Source organism: Taudactylus pleione, unplaced genomic scaffold (assembly GCF_031769625.1).
Source record: "Taudactylus pleione unplaced genomic scaffold, aTauple2 ptg000407l, whole genome shotgun sequence".
NCBI lineage: Eukaryota > Metazoa > Chordata > Amphibia > Anura > Myobatrachidae > Taudactylus > Taudactylus pleione.
The window spans coordinates 3,335,152-3,360,047 of record NW_028284809.1 but is presented as its reverse complement, the minus strand read 5'-3'; positions in this window follow the sequence as shown (position 1 = coordinate 3,360,047).

Here is a 24,896-nt window from a genome sequence, read left to right as displayed (position 1 = left end):
CCTGCAGACATGCCGACGTACCTCCATCCACGAGCTTCACTGCCCTGGGAGACTTGAGGCACTGACTTTCTTTCCTTAGCACCATTTTACCTTTTATAGGACTGATGCCCACTCAGTTGCTGGGACCATGTTACTGCAAATTCCTTACATATGGCCTGATCCTCTCTTCTCCATTGTGTGACTTCACACTTTCACTGCTCCTTGACTGATGTCTGAATGATCCCACTGTCACTGCCGCCAAATGTGAGGATACGGGGTTCTCTCAATCACCCAGACACCGAGCAGATGAAACCAACGTGATGGTTTATTTTCCCACAGCACACAGCAACAGATAATATGTTTGGACAAGCGGTAAATACAGTGAACAGGCAATAAACAGGTAGCAGTCCAGACAGAGGCAGTCCCAGTAGAGTATAACGTCCCAGAACAATTCCACGAAATAGCTAGAGACCCTCAGTCCCCACAGTAGAAACTATCACTGATCACACTTGCAGTGAATAGCGCATAAGTCCACTCAAGCATTTCCAGGACCCCACACGTAGAAACTATCAGAGATCACACAGCAGTGATAGTCCCTGGGTCCAACCAAGCATTTCCAGGATCCCATACAGTAGAAGCTAATCACAGAACACACAGCAGTGAACAGCGTATAGGTCCTTGCAGAATTACCAAAGTATAAATCCACAGAACTGGTGATGCGTTCCACTAGCACCTTGGCAGAGCGAGGCCTCTTAGCCAAAGCCAGCGACTAACATGGGCAGCTGCCTTCGGTGACCCGTTTTGAAATCTTCTAATTTCCCACGATATTGTGACCACCCACACAATATCCTGATTGGTGCACGTCCCTCATCTCCTACCTCCTCCGGATATTACTTCCCTGATGAACACCTGCTGGGTTGGTTCCGTTCAGTCTACCAGATTCAAGTGAGGCACAAAACAGGCAAATGGAAGGAGGAGTACATCCTGAGCATCCCCAGGGGAGGTGGGAATTAACTTAGAGGGTCTTTTGTTCTGGGCGGTGTCACCTTGCTCTACTGGTTATGAATAACACAGACATATGGACAAGGCTAACATCAAGGCTTATCCAGTATAAAAAATTTAAATTACTTACATTATTACAGTACATAATATACCCCTGCTACTGCAGAAGTATAAGTCATGTGAATGATCACACATACACTTAGCAGACGGATGGGGGAACACAAAGGGCTAAAAAGTTAATTAAACACGGCGAGGACTGAGATGCGGCAAATACATTTGTAACACACATCTCATGTCCTCACAATATGATAGATAGATAGATATGAGATAGAAAGATATAATAGATAGATAAATAGATACGAGAAAGATAGATAGATTAAATAGATAGATATGAGATGGATAAATACATTTTAGATATATAGATTTGAGATAGATAGAGATAGATAGATAATAGACAATAGATAGATAGTGATATAGATAGAGATAGATAGATAGATAGATATAGATGGATACACATTAGATATAGATAAATAGATATCAGATAGAGAGATAGATAAATAGATAGATATGAGAGAGATAGATAGATATGAGATAGATAGATATGAGATAGATATAGCTAGGTATGCGATAGAGATAGATAGATCGATAGAAAGATATACAATCGAAAGATAAATAGATAGATATGAGAGATATATAGATAGATAGATAGATAGAAATGAGATGGATAGATAGATAGACATTAGATATATAGACATTAGATAGAGATAGAAAGATAGATAGATACATTTTAGATAGATAGATTATAGATAGATTTGAGCTAGAGATAGATAAATAGATAGATAATAGTTAGAGATAGATACATAGAAAGATAGATTGATAAATATGAGATAGATAGATAGATAGATAGACATTAGATATATAGACATTAGATAGAGATAGATAGATAGATGGATAGATAGATATACACATTAGATATAGATAGATAGATAGATAGATATGAGATAGATAGATAGGTAGATAGAAAGATATACATTAGATAGATAGATATACACATTAGATATAGATAGATAGATAGATATGAGATAGATAGATAGATAGATAGATAGATAGAAAGATATACATTAGATAGATAGATATGAGATAGATAGATAGATAGATAGATATACATTAGATAGATAGACATTAGATAGAGATAGATAGATAGATAGATAGACATTAGATAAAGATAGATAAATAGATAGATAGATATGAGATAGATAGATAAATAGATACGAGAGATAGATAGATAGATATAATAAATAGATAGATAGATATAATAAATAGATAGATAGATATGAGAGATATGATAGATAGATAGATTTTAGATAGATTTGAGATAGAGATAGATAGATAGATATAGATAGATATAAAGATAGATAGATAGATAGATATGAGATAGATAGATAGACAGATAGATAGGTAGATATGAGATAGAAATATAGATAGATAGACATTAGATTGATATAGATAGATAGATACACATTAGATATAGATAGATAGATAGATAGATAGATATGAGATGGATAGATACATTTTAGATAGATAGATAGATTATAGATAGATTTGAGATAGAGATAGATAGATAAATAGATAGATAGATATGAGATAGATAGATAGACATTAGATATATAGACATTAGATAAAGATAGATAGATATACACATTAGATATAGATAGATAGATAGACATGAGATAGATAGACATTAGATATACAGACATTAGATAGAGATAGATAGATATACACATTAGATATAGATAGATAGATAGATAGATAGATAGATAGATAGAAAGATATACATTAGATAGATAGATAGATAGATATGAGATAGATAGATATAATAAATAGATAGATATGAGAGATAGATATATAGATAGATAGATAGACATTAGAGATAGATAGATAGATATACCGATAGATAGAAACAGGGGCTGGCTGGCAACTTTTAGCCTGGGGGGCAAATGCATGCAGGCGGCCCTGGCAGAGGAGTAGCGTGTAGCCAGGGTGCCCGAAGAACGTGCGTGCTACGGCGCCGCCCCCCCTCAAGTGTTTCAGGGAAGAGGCGGGTCCATATGGGATTAATGTAAGGTAAAAATAAAGATTAGGGGCAGCCCCCTGTCGTAGTGCCCATATGCAGTGCCCCCGTGTGCCACAGGAGATAACACCCTTATGCAGGCCTCCAGTAGTGCCCCCAGTAGTGATCCCCCCCTATGCAGTGTCCGTTGTGCCCCCAGTAGTGGTCCCCCATGTTCAGTGCCCCTTGTGCCCCCAGTAGTAAACCCCTTATATAGTGCCCCCAATAGTGGTACCCCCTATGCAGTGCCCCCAGTAGCAGTCCACCCCCCCATGCAGTGCCCCCAATAGTGGTAACCCTTATGCAATGTCCCTTAAATTGTGGCCCCCGTTGTAGTCTCCCCCCTATGCAGTACCCCCAGTATTGCCCTTTATATAGAGCCCCCAGCAGTGGTCCCTCGCAGTGCCCCCAGTGGTAGTCCCCTCCCCCTATGTAGTGCCCCTAGTAGTAGTCCCCTCCCCTTGTAGTGCCCCCAGTGGTAGTAGTAGTCCCCCCTTGTAGTTCCCCCAGTAGTAGTAGTCCCCTCCTTGTAGTGCCCCCAGTAGTAGTAGTAGTCCCCCCTTGTAGTTCCCCCAGTAGTAGTAGTCCCCCCCTTGTAGTGCCCCCAGTAGTAGTAGTCCCCCCCCTTGTAGTGCCCCCAGTAGTAATCCACCCCCCTGGTAGTGCCCCCAGTAGTAATCCCCCCCTGGTAGTGCCACCATAGAAATCCCCCCCTGGTAGTGCCCCCATAGTAATCCCCGCCTGGTAGTGCCCCCATAGTAATCCCCCCCTGGTAGTGCCCCCAGTAGCCCCCCCCAGTAGAGACTTAATAAAAAAATAAAAAATAAAACACTTACCTGAAACTCCCGCTCCTGGTCCCGACGCTTCCACCGGCTCCTCTGGCCGCTTTGCATTATGGGAGAGACGTCGTCATGACGACGTCTCTCCCATTACCCACTGCGGGAGCCGGAAGATGGCTCCCGCAGTGGGAGCAGCGGCAGCCGATGAGAGGCTGACAGACTCTCAGCGGCTGCTGATTACAGCAAATACACAGCTGCCGGCTCCGGCGGCTGTGTGTTTGTGCTGTGTAGCGCTGACCGGACTCCGTCCGGTCAGCGCTACACACGCGGTGCAGTCTGTGTCACAGTGACACAGACTGCACCGGCCCGCGGCCCGCATGACGCTGCGGCCCGGGGGGCACATGACACCCTGCCCCCCGGCCCAGCCCGCCACTGGATAGAAAGATATACATTAGATAGATAGACATTAGATAGAGATAGATAGATAGATAGATAGATAGACATTAGATAAAGATAGATAAATAGATAGATAGATATGAGATAGATAGATAAATAGATACGAGAGATAGATAGATAGATATAATAAATAGATAGATAGATATAATAAATAGATAGATAGATATGAGAGATATGATAGATAGATAGATTTTAGATAGATTTGAGATAGAGATAGATAGATAGATAGATAGATATAGATAGATATAAAGATAGATAGATAGATATGAGATAGATAGATAGACAGATAGATAGGTAGATATGAGATAGAAATATAGATAGATAGACATTAGATTGATATAGATAGATAGATACACATTAGATATAGATAGATAGATAGATAGATAGATAGATAGATAGATAGATAGATAGATAGATAGATATGAGATGGATAGATACATTTTAGATAGATAGATAGATTATAGATAGATTTGAGATAGAGATAGATAGATAAATAGATAGATAGATATGAGATAGATAGATAGACATTAGATATATAGACATTAGATAAAGATAGATAGATATACACATTAGATATAGATAGATAGATAGACATGAGATAGATAGACATTAGATATACAGACATTAGATAGAGATAGATAGATATACACATTAGATATAGATAGATAGATAGATAGAAAGATATACATTAGATAGATAGATAGATAGATAGATATGAGATAGATAGATATAATAAATAGATAGATATGAGAGATAGATATATAGATAGATAGATAGATAGATAGATAGATAGACATTAGAGATAGATAGATAGATATACCGATAGATAGAAACAGGGGCTGGCTGGCAACTTTTAGCCTGGGGGGCAAATGCATGCAGGCGGCCCTGGCAGAGGAGTAGCGTGTAGCCAGGGTGCCCGAAGAACGTGCGTGCTACGGCGCCGCCCCCCCTCAAGTGTTTCAGGGAAGAGGCGGGTCCATATGGGATTAATGTAAGGTAAAAATAAAGATTAGGGGCAGCCCCCTGTCGTAGTGCCCATATGCAGTGCCCCCGTGTGCCACAGGAGATAACACCCTTATGCAGGCCTCCAGTAGTGCCCCCAGTAGTGATCCCCCCCTATGCAGTGTCCGTTGTGCCCCCAGTAGTGGTCCCCCATGTTCAGTGCCCCTTGTGCCCCCAGTAGTAAACCCCTTATATAGTGCCCCCAATAGTGGTACCCCCTATGCAGTGCCCCCAGTAGCAGTCCACCCCCCCATGCAGTGCCCCCAATAGTGGTAACCCTTATGCAATGTCCCTTAAATTGTGGCCCCCGTTGTAGTCTCCCCCCTATGCAGTACCCCCAGTATTGCCCTTTATATAGAGCCCCCAGCAGTGGTCCCTCGCAGTGCCCCCAGTGGTAGTCCCCTCCCCCTATGTAGTGCCCCTAGTAGTAGTCCCCTCCCCTTGTAGTGCCCCCAGTGGTAGTAGTAGTCCCCCCTTGTAGTTCCCCCAGTAGTAGTAGTCCCCTCCTTGTAGTGCCCCCAGTAGTAGTAGTAGTCCCCCCTTGTAGTTCCCCCAGTAGTAGTAGTCCCCCCCTTGTAGTGCCCCCAGTAGTAGTAGTCCCCCCCCTTGTAGTGCCCCCAGTAGTAATCCACCCCCCTGGTAGTGCCCCCAGTAGTAATCCCCCCCTGGTAGTGCCACCATAGAAATCCCCCCCCTGGTAGTGCCCCCATAGTAATCCCCCCCTGGTAGTGCCCCCATAGTAATCCCCCCCTGGTAGTGCCCCCAGTAGCCCCCCCCAGTAGAGACTTAATAAAAAAATAAAAAATAAAACACTTACCTGAAACTCCAGCTCCTGGTCCCGACGCTGCCAACGGCTCCTCTGGCCGCTTTGCATTATGGGAGAGACGTCATGACGACGTCTCTCCCATTACCCACTGCGGGAGCCGGAAGATGGCTCCCGCAGTGGGAGCAGCGGCAGCCGATGAGAGGCTGACAGACTCTCAGCGGCTGCTGATTACAGCAAATACACAGCTGCCGGCTCCGGCGGCTGTGTGTTTGTGCTGTGTAGCGCTGACCGGACTCCGTCCAGTCAGCGCTACACACGCGGTGCAGTCTGTGTCACAGTGACACCCTGCCCCCCGGCCCAGCCCGCCACTGGATAGAAAGATATACATTAGATAGATAGATAGATAGATAGATAGATAGAGAGATAGATATGAGATAGATAGATAGAGATAGATAGAAAGATATACATTAGATAGATAGATAGATAGATAGATAGATAGATAGATAGATAGATAGATAGATAGATAGATAGATAGATAGACATTAGATAGATAGATAGATAGATAGATAGACAGATATAGATAGACAGATAGATAGATAGATAGATAGATAGATAGATAGACATTAGATAGATAGATAGATATGAGATAGATTAAACAGATAGATAAATAGATACGAGAGAGATAGATAGATAGATATAATAAATAGATAGATAGATATGAGATAGATAGATATAATAAATACTGTAGATATGAATGAGATAGATAGATATATAGATAGATAGATAGATAGATAGGCATTGGATAGATAGATAGATAGATAGATAGATTAAATAGATAGATAGATAAATAGATACGAGAGAGATAGATAGATAGATATAATAAATAGCTAGATAGATATGAGATAGATAGATAGTTATAATAAATAGATATGAGAGAGATAAATAGATAGATAGATAGATAGATAGATAGGAGATAGACAGATAGTTATAATAGATAGATAAATAGATACGAGAGAGAGAGATAGATAGATACATAGATAGATATAATAGATAGATAGATAGATAGATAGATATGAGATAGATAGATAGATAGATATAATAAATAGATAGATATGAGAGAGATATAGATAGATAGATAGATAGATAGATAGATAGATAGATAGGTAGATAGATAGATATGATATATATATATATATATATGTATATATATATTAGGGGTGAGCGGGTTCGGATTTCTGAAATCCGAACCCCCCCGAGCCCCCCCGATTCGAGGCCGATCCAAGTCAGGCTCGACTTTTCCCGCTTGACTCGGATCTGAAATCGAGGCAAAACGTCATCATCCCGCCTTCCGGGTCTCGCGGGTTTTGGATTCTATATAAGGTACCCGCGTCGGCGACATTTTCTCACTCGGCTGTGGACAGTGAAGAGGGAGGGTGGGAGTTAGGGCTGGCTGGGCTGTGTAGTGTAGTGTAGTGTTGTGCTGTGTTGTGCTGTGCTGTGCTGCTGTTGTCCATAGGGGCTGTGTCCACTCCTCCAAAGTCCATAGGGGCTGGCTGTGTTGTGCTGTGCTGCTGTTGTCCATACGGGCTGTGTCTACTCCTCCAAAGTCCATTGGGGCTGGCTGTGTTGTGCTGTGCTGCTGTTGTCCATAGGGGCTGTGTCCACTCCTCCAAAGTCCATAGGGGCTGGCTGTGTTGTACTGCTGCTGTTGTCCATAGGGGCTGTGCCCACTCCTCCAAAGACCATAGGGGCTGGCTGTGTTGTGCTGTGCTGCTGTTGTCCATAGGGGCTGTGTCCACTCCTCCAAAGTCCATAGGGGCTGGCTGGACTGTGTTGTGCAGTCAGTTGTCCATAGGGGCTGTGTCCACTCCAAAGTCCTGTGCAGTGTCCCAGTCCTAAAGGGGTGCTGTAGTGTTGTCCAGGGGGTGCTCTGTCCGTCAGAGGTGCTCCCCCCAAGTGCAAAAAATAAATATTTTTTCTGTGTTTGTGAATTGTGTGCGCAGTAGCCGCACGTGCATCAACAAAGTAGTGCCAAGCGTGCGCCTGTGTCATAAGTAAAGGGCCGGCTGGCGTGACCGTTAAAGGGTGCTGTAACCCCCAAAGTGCACTCCAAACAAAATAAAAAAATATTTTCTGTGTTTGTGAATTGTGTACACTGTGGCTGCACGTGCATCAACAAAGGAGCAGCGCCAAGCGTGCGCCTGTGTCCCATAAGTAAAGGGCCGGCTGGCTCATTTCTTAAAGGGTGGTGTAACCCACAAAGTGCACTAGTCTCCAACAAAAAGAAAAAAACTATTTTCTGTGTTTGTGTGCGCCTTAGCCGCACGTATACATCAATATAACATAAATGGAGGACCAAACTTTCTCCGATAAAAATAAAATAGGGGAAGATCAAGAACCACTTCGTCCTAGTGCTGAAGCTGCTGCCACTAGTCATGACATAGACGATAACATGCCATCAACGTCGTCTGCCAAGGCCGATGCCCAATGTCATAGTAGAGGGCACATACAATCCCAAATGACAAAGGGGGTCATTCAGACCCGCTCGCGAGCGGCAGTACGCTCGCAAGCAGGTCGATGTTCCCCACTGCGAGTTCCCTCCGTCGTGCGCATGCGCGAGACCCGGGGTGCGACGGGCTTTCCATCGCTCCGGGTCTCGCACCAAAGGGGGCATGCTGTCGATGTTGATTGACAGCACGCCCCCTTTGGTGGGCGTGCCGGGGGCGTGCCTGCCAGACGGAGGTGTTCCCATGTGAACGCCTACCGTCTGAAGCCGGCCCCACTGACATCACTAGTGATGTCAGTGGGAGTGATTTTGGCTCTGATAGAGCCAAAATCACTCCAGGGGTTGTGGCAGGGAGACCCTACCACAGGGTCTCCGTCGCAAGTCCGATGGTCGCGATGGTCAAGACCATCGCGACCATCTTTTTGGCCGCTCGCGTATGCTGTGGGTGGTCACCCACAGCTATATGAGCGTCCAGGAGGCCGCTCCATTTTCATAGAGGAGGGCCCTGATTCAGAGCGAGCGCTCTGGTCAGAGCGTTCAGCTCTGAATCAGGCCCAAAGTTCTGGAAAATTACTTTAAAAAAAAACATTTAAATCATGTGAAGAGAAACGTAAACTTGCCAATATGCCATTTACGACACGGAGTGGCAAGGATCGGCTAAGGACTTTCCCTATGTTCATGACTAGTGGTTCAGCTTCTCATGACGATGGAAGCCCTCCTCCCACTACAAAAATCAAACGAGTTAAGCTGGCAAAAGCACAGCGAAGAACTGTGCGTTCTAAGAAGATATCACAAATCCCCAAGGAGAGTCCAAGTGTGGTGGCGGTTGCGATGCCTGACCTTCCCAGCACTGGACGGGAAGAGGTGGCTCTTTCCACCATTTGCACGCCCCCTGCAAGTGCTGGAAGGAGCACCCACAGTCCACTTGCTGATATGCAAATTGAAGATGTCACTGTTGAAGTACAACAGGATGAGGATACTGGTGTAGCTTGCGCTGAGGAGGAAGTTGGCGAGGAGGATTCTGATGGTGATGTGGTTTGTTTAAATCAGGCTCCGGGGGAGACAGTTGTTGTCCGTGGGATGAAAAAGCCCATCACGGTCATGCCTGGGCAGAAGACCAAACATTCCACCTCTTTGGTCTGGCAATATTTCTATCCAAATCTGGACAACAACTGTCTTGCCATATGTACCATATGTAAAGGTGAAATAAGTAGGGGTAGGGACGTTAACCACCTAGGAACATCCTCCCTTATACGCAGGGCCGCCATCAGGGGGGGACTGCGGCGACTCCAGTCCCGGGCCCGGAGAGAGAGGGGGCCCGGGTAGCGGTGGTGTGAAATGCAGTGTTGTGCGGTATCGCACATCACTGCTGGAATGCACCGGGAGCAGCAAAAGACCTAAAGAGACTTGGTGGCATTTAATACATGGAGCCCGCCGCAAGCCAATCATAGCAGCTCGCGGAACGGCAGCCAGCCAATCAGCAGCGGCCGCTGCTGATGGGCTGCAGTTTAGCGAGCCAATCACAGCTCATGGAACAGCATCCAGCCAATCAGCAGTGGCCGCTGCTGATTGGCTGGCTGCAGTTCAGCGAGCTGTGATTGGCTTGTGCTGGCTCCATGTATTAAATGCCACGAGACGCTTCTTCTCTGCATTCCACCACTGACACGCGGTACCTCACATATCACTGCGCTGGCTGTCCTCTGAGCTCCCAGAGTCACGGAGATGGCCGAGTGTCCAGGTAAGTTTGGGCTCTGTTGTAGGGAGGGAGTGCCTAATTTATGTATTATATACAGTGTATATATATATAGTGTGTGTATGTATATATATATATATATATATATCACACACATACATGTGGGTAAGTGCTGTTATATTACTTGCTGTGCTGACACTTACATGCTTTTAATTTAATATATCTAAGCACCAGAGGCTTTTGTTTGTGTATGTATCTTATATATATATAATATATATATATATATATATATATATATACACACACACACACATGCACACACACAAAACATCTTAGATATATTAAATTACAAACATGCAAATAAAAAAGTCAGCACAGCAAGTAATATAACAGAACTTACGAACGATTAATCTGTGCCTCCAATAGGTCCAGCCCTCCCTGTCTCTCACCCCCAAAGTAGCTCCACCCACTTCTGTCCCATACCCCGGGGCGAGGGGGGCCCTGCCTAATTTGTCAGTACCGGGCCCCACCATTTCTGATGGCAGCCCTGCTTATACGTCACCTGCAGCGCATTCATAAAAAGTTACTGTCAATTTCAGAAACTTTGGGCAAGACCGTAAGCAGTCCAGGGACACCTAAATCCCGTTGTCCTGTTTTATCCAAGGAATCGGTGGATGAGGAGGATGAGGACGACATCTTGCCTCCATAGAGCCAGTTTGTGCAGGGACAGATTAATTGCCAGCTTGTTTTGTGGGGGCCCAAACGAACCAATCATTTCAGCCACAGTCATGTGGCAGACACTGGCGCTGAAATGATTGGTTTGTTAAAGTGTGCATGACCTATTTATACAACCATAAGGGTGGGTGGGAGGGCCCAAGCATTATGTACTGTTTGGGGCCTAGTTTTTCAAACTGCCATCCTGTCTGCCACTGCAGTGTCACTCCTAGATGGACCACGTGTTTGTGCCGCCCACTCGTGTCGCTTAGCATAGTCATCCAGCTACCTCGGTGCAACCTTTTGGACATAAAAACACTATTGTGAGGTGTGAGGTGTTCAGAATAGACTGGAAATGAGAGGAAATGAAGGTTATTGAGGTTAATAATAGCATAGGAGCATAAAAACCCACAAATTCTGTGATTTAAGCTGTTTTTATGCTTTTTTAAAAAATAATACAGATCCAAAACACAAAACCCAGAACCCAAAACACGGAAGGGTAGTTTAGGCAAAACCAATCCAGATCCAAAACACGAAGAAAGATCCAGATCCAAAACCAAAACACAAAACACGAAAAGTGGCCGGTGCACACCCCTAATCGCTGCTGCTTTGAGGATGCAAGTGTGGCTACAGCCCACACAATTCACAAAGACAGAAAAAAGAAGAAGAATATTTTTATTGTTTGTGTAGCACACTTTGAGGGTGTCACCACCCTTTAACAGACAGACGCACGCTTGTCGCTGCTGCTTTGAAAATGCAAGTGCGGCTACATCGCACACAAGTCACAAACACATTAAAAAAATAGTTTTTTATTTTTTGGAGCACTTTGAGAGTTACACCACCCTTTAACAGACAGACGCACACTTGTCGCTGCTGCTTTGAGGATGCAAGTGCGGATACAGCCCACACAATTCACAAAGACAGAAAAAAAAGAACAATATTTTTATTGTTTGTGTAGCACACTTTGAGGGTGTCACCACCCTTTAACAGACAGACGCACGCTTGTCGCTGCTGCTTTAAGGACAGTATCATATGCAGTGACAGTAGACTTGTCAGAAATTGTTGGCACGTCCTTCAGTCCGGACCAGATGTCCAAACCAGCGCTTGACTTATGACACAGGCGCACGCTTGGCGCTGCTACTATGTTGATGCACGTGCGGCTACATCGCACACAAGTCACAAACACATTAAAAAAATAGTTTTTTATTTTTTGGAGCACTTTGAGGGTTACACCACCCTTTAACAGACAGACGCACGCTTGTCGCTGCTGCTTTGAGGATGCAAGTGCGGCTACAGCCCACACAATTCACAAAGACAGAAAAAAGAAGAATATTTTTATTGTTTGTGTAGCACACTTTGAGGGTGTCACCACCCTTTAACAGACAGACGCACGCTTGTCGCTGCTGCTTTGAGGATGCAAGTGCGGCTACAGCCCACACAATTCACAAAGACAGAAAAAAAAAGAACAATATTTTTATTGCTTGTGTAGCACACTTTGAGGGTGTCACCACCCTTTAACAAACAGACGCACGCTTGTCGCTGCTGCTTTAAGGATGCAGGTGCGGCTACAGCCCACACATTTCACAAAGACAGAAAAAAAAAGAACAATATTGTTATTGTTTGTGTAGCACACTTTGAGGGTGTCACCACCCTTTAACAGACAGACGCACGCTTGTCGCTGCTGCTTTAAGGACAGTATCATATGCAGTGACAGTAGACTTGTCAGAAATTGTTGGCACGTCCTTCAGTCCGGACCAGATGTCCAAACCAGCGCTTGACTTATGACACAGGCGCACGCTTGGCGCTGCTACTATGTTGATGCACGTGCGGCTACATCGCACACAAGTCACAAACACATTAAAAAAATAGTTTTTTATTTTTTGGAGCACTTTGAGGGTTACACCACCCTTTAACAGACAGACGCACGCTTGTCGCTGCTGCTTTGAGGATGCAAGTGCGGCTACAGCCCACACAATTCACAAAGACAGAAAAAAGAAGAATATTTTTATTGTTTGTGTAGCACACTTTGAGGGTGTCACCACCCTTTAACAGACAGACGCACGCTTGTCGCTGCTGCTTTGAGGATGCAAGTGCGGCTACAGCCCACACAATTCACAAAGACAGAAAAAAAAAGAACAATATTTTTATTGCTTGTGTAGCACACTTTGAGGGTGTCACCACCCTTTAACAAACAGACGCACGCTTGTCGCTGCTGCTTTAAGGATGCAGGTGCGGCTACAGCCCACACATTTCACAAAGACAGAAAAAAAAAGAACAATATTGTTATTGTTTGTGTAGCACACTTTGAGGGTGTCACCACCCTTTAACAGACAGACGCACGCTTGTCGCTGCTGCTTTAAGGATGCAGGTGCGGCTACAGCCCACACATTTCAAAAAGACAGAAAAAAAAAGAACAATATTTTTATTGTTTGTGTAGCACACTTTGAGGGTGTCACCACCCTTTAACAGACAGACGCACGCTTGTCGCTGCTGCTTTAAGGATGCAGGTGCGGCTACAGCCCACACATTTCACAAAGACAGAAAAAAAAAGAACAATATTTTTATTGTTTGTGTAGCACACTTTGAGGGTGTCACCACCCTTTAACAGACAGACGCACCCTTGTCGCTGCTGCTTTAAGGATGCAGGTGCGGCTACAGCCCATACATTTCACAAAGACAGAAAAAAAAAGAACAATGGGCCTGATTCAGACCCACTCGCGAGCGGCTGTACGCTCGCAAGTGGGTCAATGGTCTGCACTGAGCATGCGCACGACGGAGGGAGCTCCGTCATGCGCATGCGCCAGACACGACGAGCGAAGGACTTTCCTTCGCTCGTTGTGTCCGATCAAAGGGGGCGTGCTGTCAATGTTGATTGACAGCACGCCCCCTTTGGTGGGCGTGCCGGGGGCGTGCCTCCCTGACGGGGGCGTTCCCACGGGAACGCCTCCCATCAGAAGCCGGCCCACTGACATCACTAGTGATGTCAGTGGGAGTGATTTTGGCTCTGATAGAGCCAAAATCACTCCGGAGCTTGCGGTTGAAAACCTCAACCGCAGGCTCCGGCTCGCAATTTCGATGGTCGCGATGGTCACGACCATCGCGGCCATCAAAATGCACGCTCGTATAGCCTGTGGGTGGTGACCCACAGCTATACGAGCGTCCAGGAGGACGCTCCATGAAAAAGGAGCCCGGCCCTCATGCAGAGCGTGCGCTCTGCTCAGAGCGTACGGCTCTGAATGAGGGCCAATATTTTTATTGTTTGTGTAGCACACTTTGAGGGTGTCACCACCCTTTAACAGACAGACGCATGCTTGTCGCTGCTGCTTTAAGGATGCAGGTCCGGCTACAGCCCACACATTTCACAAAGACTGAAAAAAAAAGAACAATATTTTTATTGTTTGTGTAGCACACTTTGAGGGTGTCACCACCCTTTAACAGACAGACGCACGCTTGTCGCTGCTGCTTTGAGGATGCAGGTGGAATCTAGACAGGATTTGGAACCGGGGACACACTACCTCCATCAATTGTCTAAATCCCACTGCACTAATGGCGGATACCGGACGCACGTCTAACACCAACATAGCAGTCAAGGCCTCAGTTATACGTTTTGCTTCAGGATGACTGCTGTCGTACTTCATCCTCATCGCTAGGGACTGTTGGAGGGTCAATTGTTTAGTAAAAGTAGTGATGTTCCTACTTCCTCTCTGGGATGATGAACAACTCCCAGCAGCAGCAACAGCACTAGGAGGAAGTGGTTCTTGATCTTTCCCTATTTTATTTTTATCGGAGAAAGTTTGGTCCTCCATTTATGTTATATTGATATATACGTGCACACAAACACAGATAATATTTTTTTATTTTTGCTGGAGAGTAGTGCATTTTGTGGGTTACACCACCCTTTAAGAAATGAGCCAGCCGGCTCTTTACTTATGGGACACAGGCGCACGCTTCGCGCTACTCCTTTGTTGATGCACGTGCAGCCACAGTGCACACAATTCACAAACACAGAAAATATATATTTTTTTGGTTTGGACTGGAGTGTACTTTGGGGGTTACAGCACCCTTTAACGGTCAAGCAAGCCGGCCCTTTACTTATGACACAGGCGCACGCTTGGCACTACTTTGTTGATGCACGTGCGGCTACTGCGCACACAATTCACAAACACAGAAAATAATTTTTTTTTTGGTTTGGACTGGAGTGTACTTTGGGGGTTACAGCACCCTTTAACGGTCAAGCAAGCCGGCCCTTTACTTATGACACAGGCGCACGCTTGGCACTACTTTGTTGATGCACGTGCGGCTACTGCGCACACAATTCACAAACACAGAAAATAATTTTTTTTTTGGTTTGGACTGGAGTGTACTTTGGGGGTTACAGCACCCTTTAACAGTCAAGCCAGCCGGCCCTTTACTTATGACACAGGCGCACGCTTGGCACTACTTTGTTGATGCACATGCGGCTACTGCGCACACAATTCACAAACACAGAAAATAATTTTTTTTTTGGTTTGGACTGGAGTGTACTTTGGGGGTTACAGCACCTTTTAATGGTAAAGCCAGCCGGCCCTTTACTTATGACACAGGCGCACGCTTGGCACTACTTTGTTGATGCACGTGCGGCTACTGCGCACACAATTCACAAACACAGAAAATATTTTATTTTTTGGTTTGGACTGGAGTGTACTTTGGGGGTTACAGCACCCTTTAACGGTCAAGCCAGCCGGCCCTTTACTTATGACACAGGCGCACGCTTGGCACTACTTTGTTGATGCACGTGCGGCTACTGCGCACACAATTCACAAACACAGAAAATATATTATTTTTTTAGCACTTGGGGGGGAGCACCCCTGATGGACAGAGCACCCCCTGGACAACACTACAGCACCCCTTTAGGACTGGGACACTGCACAGGACTTTGGAGTGGACACAGCCCCTATGGAGAACTGACTGCACAACACAGTCCAGCCAGCCCCTATGGACTTTGAAGTAGTGGACACAGCCCCTATTAACAACAGCAGCACAGCACAACACAGCCAGCCCCTATGGACTTTGAAGTAGTGGACAACAGCAGCACTACACTACACTACACAGCCCTAACTCCCACCCTCCCTCTTCACTGTCCACAGCCGAGTGAGAAAATGGCGCCGACGCGGGTACCTTATATAGGATCCAAAACCCGCGAGACTCGGAAGGCGGGATGATGACGTTTTGCCTCGATTTCAGATCTGAGTCAGGCGGGAAAAGTCGAGCCTGACTCGGATCGGACTCGGATCGGGGGGGTTCGGATTTCAGAAATCCGAACCCGCTCACCCCTAATATATATATATATATATATATATATATATAATATATATATATATATATATATTAGATGGATAGATTTGAGATAGAGATAGATAGATAGATAGATAATAAGTAGACAATAGATAGAGATAGATAGATAGATAGATATTAGATAGATAGATAGATAGATAGTTAGGAGATAGAAATACAGATAGATATATAGATATGAGATAGATAGATAGATATATAGAAAGATAGATAGATAGATAATATGAGATAGATAGATAGATAGATAGATAGATAGATAGATAGATAGATAGATAGATAGATAGATAGATAATATGAGATAGATAGATAGATATGAGATAGATAGATATATAGATAGATAGATATGAGATAGATAGATAGATAGATAGATAATATGAGATAGATAGATAGAGAGAGAGAGAGAGAGAGAGAGAGAGAGAAAGAGAGAGAGAGAAATACAGTGGAAGGATACAGTATGTCCTTTATACACAGCGTTCTGCCGACATCCAGCATATAAAAATGTCAGCACTCTCTTACTAATAACAGATTACATCTAAACAGCAGCTGTCGCTCTAGGTACCAGCTTACTAATGTACATCTGATGCAGTACTGACGGGCGATACTCTGCTCAGATCTAAACTGTACAGTGCATGTGTTGCGGCACACATTATATAACTTTGCTATAATGTTACAGGACTAGGTGATAAATCCTCTTGTCCACACGATGCTGGGAATATGAAACCACAGGTGCTGTATGTACACTCCCCAAATTAGGGCGTCATTTAGGTGCCTATTATTGCTAGTTTCCACATGTTTTTAGTAATGGACACATTTATTATTAGGGTCACACATGGGCAATGGACAGTAACAGCAGAGGTACAGTAAGTGGGGTGGATTCAGGCCACACATGGGCAATGGGCAGGACCAGCAGAGTTACAGTAAGTGGGGTGGATTCAGGCCACACATGGGCAATGGGCAGGAACAGCAGAGGTACAGTAAGTGGGGTGGATTCAGGCCACACATGGGCAATGGGCAGGAACAGCAGAGGTACAGTAAGTGGGGTGGATTCAGGCCACACATGGGCAATGGGCAGGAACAGCAGAGGTACAGTAAGTGGGGTGGATTCAGGCCACACATGGGCAATGGGCAGGAACAGCAGATGTACAGTAAGTGGGGTGGATTCAGGCCACACATGGGCAATGGGCAGGAAAAGCAGAGGTACAGTAAGTGGAGTGGATTCAGGTCACACATGGGCAATGGGCAGGAACAGCAGAGGTACAGTAAGTGGGGTGGATTCAGGCCACACATGGAGAATGGGCAGGAACAGCAGAGGTACAGTAAGTGGGGTGGATATAGGCCACACATGGAGAATGGGCAGGAACAGCATGGGTACAGTACGTGGGGTGGATTCAGGCCACACATGGGTAATGGGCAGGAACAGCAGAGGTACAGTAAGTGGGGTGGATTCAGGCCACACATGGGCAATGGACAGGAACAGCAGAGGTACAGTAAGTGGGGTGGATATAGGTCACACATGGAGAATGGGCAGGAACAGCAGAGGTACAGTAAGTGGGGTGGATTCAGGCCACACATGGGCAATGGGCAGGAACAGCATAGGTACAGTAAGTGGGGTGGATTCAGGCCACACATGGGCAATGGGCAGGAACAGCAGAGGTACAGTAAGTGGGGTGGATTTAGGTCACACCTGGGCAATGGGCAGGAACAGCATGGGTACAGTACGTGGGGTGGATTCAGGCCACACCTGGGCAATGGGCAGGAACAGCATGGGTACAGTCAGTGGGGTGGATATAGGTCACACATGGACAATTGGCAGGAACAGCAGAGGTACAGTAAGTGGGGTGGATATAGGTCACACATGGACAATTGGCAGGAACAGCAGAGGTACAGTAAGTGGGGTGGATATAGGTCACACATGGACAATGGGCAGGAACAGCAGAGGTACAGTAAGTGGAGTGGATATAGGTCACACATGGATAATGGGCAGGAACAGCAGAGGTACAGTAAGTGGGGTGGATTCAGGCCACACATGGACAATGGACAGGAACAGCAGAGGTACAGTAAGTGGGGTGGATTCAGGTCACACATGGGCAATGGGCAGGAACAGCAGAGGTACAGTAAGTGGGGTGGAATCAGGCCACACATGGGCAATGGGCAGGAACAGCAGAGGTACAGTAAGTGGAGTGGATTCAGGTCACACATGGGCAATGGGCAGGAACAGCAGAGGTACAGTAAGTGGGGTGGATTCAGGCCACACATGGAGAATGGGCAGGAACAGCAGAGGTACAGTAAGTGGGGTGGATATAGGTCACACATGGAGAATGGGCAGGAACAGCATGGGTACAGTACGTGGGGTGGATTCAGGCCACACATGGGCAATGGGCAGGAACAGCAGAGGTACAGTAAGTGGGGTGGATTCAGGCCACACATGGGCAATGGACAGGAACAGCAGAGGTACAGTAAGTGGGGTGGATTCAGGCCACACATGGAGAATGGGCAGGAACAGCAGAGGTACAGTAAGTGGGGTGGATTCAGGCCACACATGGGCAATGGGCAGGAACAGCATAGGTACAGTAAGTGGGGTGGATTCAGGCCACACATGGGCAATGGGCAGGAACAGCAGAGGTACAGTAAGTGGGGTGGATTTAGGTCACACCTGGGCAATGGGCAGGAACAGCATGGGTACAGTACGTGGGGTGGATTCAGGCCACACCTGGGCAATGGGCAGGAACAGCTTGGGTACAGTCAGTGGGGTGGATATAGGTCACACATGGACAATTGGCAGGAACAGCAGAGGTACAGTAAGTGGGGTGGATATAGGTCACACATGGACAATTGGCAGGAACAGCAGAGGTACAGTAAGTGGGGTGGATATAGGTCACACATGGACAATTGGCAGGAGCAGCAGAGGTACAGTAAGTGGGGTGGATATAGGTCACACATGGATAATGGGCAGGAACAGCAGAGGTACAGTAAGTGGGGTGGATTCAGGCCACACATGGACAATGGACAGGAACAGCAGAGGTACAGTAAGTGGGGTGGATTCAGGCCACACATGGGCAATGGGCAGGAACAGCAGAGGTACAGTAAGTGGGGTGGATTCAGGCCACACTCGGGCAATGGGCAGGAACAGCAGCGGTACAGTAAGTGGGGTGGATTCAGGCCACACATGGGCAATGGGCAGGAACAGCAGATGTACAGTAAGTGGGGTGGATTCAGGCCACACATGGGCAATGGGCAGGAAAAGCAGAGGTACAGTAAGTGGAGTGGATTCAGGTCACACATGGGCAATGGGCAGGAACAGCAGAGGTACAGTAAGTGGGGTGGATTCAGGCCACACATGGAGAATGGGCAGGAACAGCAGAGGTACAGTAAGTGGGGTGGATATAGGCCACACATGGAGAATGGGCAGGAACAGCATGGGTACAGTACGTGGGGTGGATTCAGGCCACACATGGGCAATGGGCAGGAACAGCAGAGGTACAGTAAGTGGGGTGGATTCAGGCCACACATGGGCAATGGACAGGAACAGCAGAGGTACAGTAAGTGGGGTGGATATAGGTCACACATGGAGAATGGGCAGGAACAGCAGAGGTACAGTAAGTGGGGTGGATTCAGGCCACACATGGGCAATGGGCAGGAACAGCATAGGTACAGTAAGTGGGGTGGATTCAGGCCACACATGGGCAATGGGCAGGAACAGCAGAGGTACAGTAAGTGGGGTGGATTTAGGTCACACCTGGGCAATGGGCAGGAACAGCATGGGTACAGTACGTGGGGTGGATTCAGGCCACACCTGGGCAATGGGCAGGAACAGCATGGGTACAGTCAGTGGGGTGGATATAGGTCACACATGGACAATTGGCAGGAACAGCAGAGGTACAGTAAGTGGGGTGGATATAGGTCACACATGGACAATTGGCAGGAACAGCAGAGGTACAGTAAGTGGGGTGGATATAGGTCACACATGGACAATGGGCAGGAACAGCAGAGGTACAGTAAGTGGAGTGGATATAGGTCACACATGGATAATGGGCAGGAACAGCAGAGGTACAGTAAGTGGGGTGGATTCAGGCCACACATGGACAATGGACAGGAACAGCAGAGGTACAGTAAGTGGGGTGGATTCAGGTCACACATGGGCAATGGGCAGGAACAGCAGAGGTACAGTAAGTGGGGTGGAATCAGGCCACACATGGGCAATGGGCAGGAACAGCAGAGGTACAGTAAGTGGAGTGGATTCAGGTCACACATGGGCAATGGGCAGGAACAGCAGAGGTACAGTAAGTGGGGTGGATTCAGGCCACACATGGAGAATGGGCAGGAACAGCAGAGGTACAGTAAGTGGGGTGGATATAGGTCACACATGGAGAATGGGCAGGAACAGCATGGGTACAGTACGTGGGGTGGATTCAGGCCACACATGGGCAATGGGCAGGAACAGCAGAGGTACAGTAAGTGGGGTGGATTCAGGCCACACATGGGCAATGGACAGGAACAGCAGAGGTACAGTAAGTGGGGTGGATTCAGGCCACACATGGAGAATGGGCAGGAACAGCAGAGGTACAGTAAGTGGGGTGGATTCAGGCCACACATGGGCAATGGGCAGGAACAGCATAGGTACAGTAAGTGGGGTGGATTCAGGCCACACATGGGCAATGGGCAGGAACAGCAGAGGTACAGTAAGTGGGGTGGATTTAGGTCACACCTGGGCAATGGGCAGGAACAACATGGGTACAGTACGTGGGGTGGATTCAGGCCACACCTGGGCAATGGGCAGGAACAGCTTGGGTACAGTCAGTGGGGTGGATATAGGTCACACATGGACAATTGGCAGGAACAGCAGAGGTACAGTAAGTGGGGTGGATATAGGTCACACATGGACAATTGGCAGGAACAGCAGAGGTACAGTAAGTGGGGTGGATATAGGTCACACATGGACAATTGGCAGGAGCAGCAGAGGTACAGTAAGTGGGGTGGATATAGGTCACACATGGATAATGGGCAGGAACAGCAGAGGTACAGTAAGTGGGGTGGATTCAGGCCACACATGGACAATGGACAGGAACAGCAGAGGTACAGTAAGTGGGGTGGATTCAGGCCACACATGGGCAATGGGCAGGAACAGCAGAGGTACAGTAAGTGGGGTGGATTCAGGCCACACTCGGGCAATGGGCAGGAACAGTAGCGGTACAGTAAGTGGGGTGGATTCAGGCCACACATGGGCAATGGGCAGGAACAGCAGAGGTACAGTAAGTGGGGTGGATTCAGGCCACACTCGGGCAATGGGCAGGAACAGCAGCGGTACAGTAAGTGGGGTGGATTCAGGCCACACATGGGCAATGGGCAGGAACAGCAGAGGTACAGTAAGTGGGGTGGATTCAGGCCACACTCGGGCAATGGGCAGGAACAGCAGCGGTACAGTAAGTGGGGTGGATTCAGGCCACACATGGGCAATGGGCAGGAACAGCAGAGGTACAGTAAGCGGGGTGGATATAGGCCACACATGGAGAATGAGCAGGAACAGCAGAGGTACAGTAAGTGGGGTGGATTCAGGCCACACTCGGGCAATGGGCAGGAACAGCAGAGGTACAGTAAGTTGGGTGGATATAGGTCACACATGGATAATGGGCAGGAACAGCAGCGGTACAGTAAGTGGGGTGGATTCAGGCCACACATGGGCAATGGACAGGAACAGTAGAGGTACAGTAAGTGGGGTGGATTCAGGCCACACATGGACAATGGACAGGAACAGCAGAGGTACAGTAAGTGGGGTGGATATAGGTCACACATGGGCAATGGGCAGGAACAGCAGAGGTACAGTAAGTGGGGTGGATTCAGGCCACACATGGGCAATGGGCAGGAACAGCAGAGGTACAGTAAGTGGGGTGGATTCAGGCCACACTCGGGCAATGGGCAGGAACAGCAGCGGTACAGTAAGTGGGGTGGATTCAGGCCACACATGGGCAATGGGCAGGAACAGCAGAGGTACAGTAAGTGGGGTGGATATAGGTCACACATGGAGAATGGGCAGGAACAGCAGAGGTACAGTAAGTGGGGTGGATATAGGTCACACATGGAGAATGGGCAGGAACAGCAGAGGTACAGTAAGTGGGGTGGATATAGGCCACACATGGAGAATGGGCAGGAACAGCAGAGGTACAGTAAGTGGGGTGGATATAGGCCACACATGGACAATGGGCAGGAACAGCAGAGGTACAGTAAGTGGGGTGGATTTAGGTCACACATGGGCAATGGGCAGGAACAGCAGCGGTACAGTAAGTGGGGTGGATTCAGGCCACACATGGGCAATGGGAGGAACAGCATAGGTACAGTCAGTGGGGTGGATATAGGTCACACATGGAGAATGGGCAGGAACAGCAGAGTTAAGGGTCAATTCTACTTCAGTATATATATTAGGGATGTGTAGGCTCGGTTCTACTCGGTTCCATTCGTTTTTTTTTACCGAATCTTATTGGCTATCCAAAACTCATGACAGCTGATACCCAATAAGATTCGGTAAAAAAATCCGAACGGAACCGAGTAGAACCGAGCCTGCACATCCCTAATATATATATATAATAATCACGACAACATCCCAAATCTTCCTAATCTCTCCTGTCCATCGGTAGCTGTGCCTTGGGGTCCTGAAAGAGTTAAACACTGGGACCTTCTCCCTAAAAATGGTTCCGCTTACGCTGCAGTTATTGCTATGAATGGTAGATTGCTGGAGACGCCGGAATAACTCAGCGGCAGAATGGGCAGGAGGTCACGCAGCAGCGAGAGGCTTTGGTTGGACTCAGCTCCTTAGTGAAAAATGTGTCATTATGATTATCCCAACTAGCCGTCAGCCCCCAGTTGTGTGTATTTATACCTCGTTGGCTGACACATATAGCTCTGCAGATACATCTGGTAATGGAGTAATATACTCAAGGTGAAGGCGAGGTCAGGGGTACACGCTGGGATTCCCTGCCATGTACACAGGGAAGTTGCAGGATCATACTACAGCACATAAAATCATTTCTCTGTGCAGTTATGCCATGAATGTACGAGCTGAGCACGGTAACTGGAGAAAGCTCAGATGATCCCATCCATACTGTGAAAATGGCCCTGGTTGCATGGCAATCACCACCAACAGTGGTATACAACTATATGCCCTAAATATAGGGGGGAGCCTGGTGTCAGGGCAGATAAACAGGATACTTCCTGAACCCTTTTAATACAACCTGTCCATCTCGGATAGTACATAGGGCCTGATTCAGAGCCGTTCGCTATTTGCGGTCGTTCGTTCAAAAACAAGGGGTGGCTATTCAAATGATCCCTTCGCAAATTGCAGTCTGTTCCCACCTCTAAGTCTGAACGAGCGCGCAAAACATACGCTCGTTTATTTGATAAAAACGCCCCCTGGCCGCTCGCACCATACGTCATGTCCGCTATTTATTAGATTAATCGAGTACATCGTACAGCGTATGAACTGCTCGCTATTCTTGTGGTTGGTTTTTTCAACCGCTATTTTGCGAGCAGTTCTGAGTTAAAAAAAAACAAGTGACGTGGTGAATGACGCTGCTGTATTAATTATGCACACCCTTAAAACGCCCATTTTGACTTTTAAGCACGCCTGCGTTCGAATTCCACTCCCCCGTTTTCAAGCACCTTCCCCTGTTACCACCCACATACGCCTCATTCTGTCACTCAAAATAGCAGGCATTCGCTATATAGCGTACAAACGATTTTCGGCCGCACTGACTGGTTCGCGCATGCGTACTAAAAACCGTACACATGCGCAGATGTGCGAACATCGCTCAGAACGAGCGTACTGCCGCTAGCGAGCGGCTCTGAATGAGGGCCATAGTGCGGTCCCCTTCCCAGGAACCTTTAATTAGCTAACTACCACCATCCACAGGCCCAATGTGCTCCTCCCTCTTCAATAGAGTGCGCTGTGACGGCTCGGATGCTGCACTTTGATTCTATCGCAGTGGCGATTCAGTTTAGGAACAGAACATAGCACGCAATAGTAATATTTTGGTAGATTATTCACAATTTTGGCAAATAAGCTTACATGGCCTCTCAGGAAATATATACGGAGTGAGTAGATGTGGGTGACTGTAACGGCAAATCAAAAGCACTGTTTGCTCGTCCCAATTTCTGCAGACTAATAATACTGGCCACAGAAGCAGTGAGTGCAATAGTGACTTATCGGCCCAATATCGTAGTAGGGGTCTGAGGGCCCGGTGCCGCCCACTACCCAAAACGTCCTCAGGATGCTCCCCGAATCCGAGCGCTGTACTTACAGGCAGGGGGCATAGTTTGCTCAGGGCATACGAAGGACGCCCCGGGAAGCACTTCCGCAGTGATACTGGCTGCAGGGTGATGTTCCAGTCACCCTGCTAGCCAGAAGCAAGGCAACGGTGGCACCCTAGAGAGCCCTGAGCTCTGTGCGGTGGCACCGGTCGCACAGCCCTAGTTATGACCCGGCATCGGACTGATATTTCTGTCCAGGTGCCAAATGATTGGCATGATTCAGAATGATGCTTTAGAGCATTGCTTCTTGTCTGTGCATG